Source organism: Photinus pyralis, unplaced genomic scaffold (genome assembly GCF_008802855.1).
Source record: "Photinus pyralis isolate 1611_PpyrPB1 unplaced genomic scaffold, Ppyr1.3 Ppyr1.4_unclustered_Scaffold1604, whole genome shotgun sequence".
NCBI lineage: Eukaryota > Metazoa > Arthropoda > Insecta > Coleoptera > Lampyridae > Photinus > Photinus pyralis.
The window spans coordinates 13,489-15,971 of record NW_022171050.1 but is presented as its reverse complement, the minus strand read 5'-3'; positions in this window follow the sequence as shown (position 1 = coordinate 15,971).

The following is a 2,483-nucleotide window of genomic DNA, read 5'->3' as shown; positions in this document are numbered from 1 at the left end:
TAGTTTTACTTTTATTCGAGATGCGTACATACAAAATTTCATTTAAATATCTTGAGAAATAAAAAAGAGTGGGATTGCGCAAATACAAAAGTTGGGTTACGCATGCAATTTTTTGTATTCATCTGTATAGTTACCTGAGGTTTAAGGAATATTTACTAACACAGAAAACCGGACATTCATATGTTCTTTGTAACAAGAGTTATAAAAGAAACTCTTTTGTGGGGGGTTTGGGCTGTAACTTTTTGACCCGTTAGAGTACGTCGCCGAAAAACAGTAGCGACCTTTTCTGTATCCCGAAGAACATGTATATCAATTTTCAAAGCGATCGGACGTGTCTACACAAAGTTATCGTGCGCACGGACAGACAGACGGACAGACAGATAGCAGTATAAAAAATAAAAAATCGTTAATAACGCAATCTTAGATGCAGTCGATCTCCCAATGTAATGAAATTTTCCCAATGGTCCAAATTTGCGACTCCATCGTAGCTAATGGCGTCTCAATGTTCTTTCCCCTCAGAAATCAGATTAGCTTGAATTTATGTGAATTATTTTGAATTAACGTGAATTCATTTGAATTACTGTATATTAATTTGAATTAACGTGAATTAATGTGAATTAATTTGAATTGACATGAATTAATTTGAATTGACGTGAATTAATTGGAATTAACGTGATTAATATGAATTAACGTGAATAATATGAATTAACGTGAATTAATTTGAATTAACGTGAATTAATTTGAATTAACGTGAATTAATTTGAATTAACGTGAATTAATTTGAATCAACGTGAATTAATTTGAATTAACATGAATTAATTTGCATTTGAATTTTTGGTTTACACCAAAAACGGTACTTGTTTCCCCCTAGCTTACAAATTTGCAGCATATACCTACTCTACTTACCATCACTCCCACAAACCCACCAAAAATTGTTACTTAAACAAACGAGCCAGTTTTACTTAGTTAATTGACGCCCGTCGTTTAAGATAACATTTTTATGTGCTTAAAGTAATATGGCATGATGTTAGAACCATTTATAATTAATAGTATGGACTTAACGTGAATTCATTTGAATTACTGTAAATTAATTTGAATTAACGTGAATTAATGTGAATTAATTTGAATTGACATGAATTGACATCCTGACGAAGTAAAAAATTACCGACCCATATCAATCTTATCTAATTTCGCCAAACTGTTTGAAATTATCCTATACAATCGTGTGTATCTTCAAGTAAGACAGCAACTTACTGAGCAACAACATGGATTCTTACCCGGGCGATCTACGACGACAAACCTAACAATTCTTGCGCAGTTTGTGTCAAAAACTCTTGACAACCGCGGTCAGGTGGATGTGTTATACACAGACTTTGAAAAAGCTTTTGATCGTGTGGACCACACCATTCTTATTAATAAAATGTTTAAGTTTGGATTTTCAAGTCATCTTGTTCAATTCTTTGCGTCGTACCTAACCAACCGCCGACAGATGGTGTTATATGGGGGCAGTTATTCTAGAAGCTATATTTCAACTTCGGGAGTGCCGCAAGGGTCCAATTTGGGGCCCTTGCTTTTTTTATTGTTCATTAATGATCTTAGTGATGCAATTCGTTGCAAAAACCTATCTTACGCGGATGATTTCAAAATATATACCGAAATTAACTCGATGAGTGACTGTCAAGAATTACAAAAAGATATAGACAGTATGTATGCGTGGTGTAGGCGCAATAAGCTCATGTTAAATCCTTTAAAGTGTAAACTAATTACTTTTACTAAAAGGAAATCACATATTACATACGAGTACAGTATTCAAGAGCATATCGTAAAAAGATGCTACTCAACTAAGGATCTAGGTGTCCACTTCGATAGTAAACTGACGTTCAATGACCACATTCATCACATAGTTAGAGAGAGTGTAAAAGCCTACGGTTTTATTGTTAGAAACTGTCAAGATTTTTCATCTCTGAAAGCATTAAGGCAACTTTATTATTCATACGTCAGATCCAAATTGGAGTATGGGTCTTTGATCTGGAATCCTTGTTACGACACGTACATCTCGTCTATTGAAAGAGTACAAAGAAAGTTTTTGAAGTACTGGTATTTAAAAGCGGAAGGCGTTTACCCTGAAAGGAATGTTAAATATGGTGTACTTCTGGAATACGCTGGATTCGAAAGCCTATCTGCGCGAAGGAGGTGTACAGCAATGGCATTCCTATATAATTTGTGTGACAACTTAGTGGATTGTCCAGAATTGATTCAGCAGTTAAAGTTTCATGTGCCTCGACAGCAATCCCGAAACAATATTACGTTCTTCTGTCCTAGAGTGAAATCATACACTTTATTAAGATCCCCAATACATTTCATGTGTGACACATTTAATAAAATTAGTAATGAATGTGATATATTTACCTGTAGTAAGAACTATATTCTTGAAATAGCGTCTAAATAATTCCTAATATCTTTGCGTAGGTACTTTATTTTCA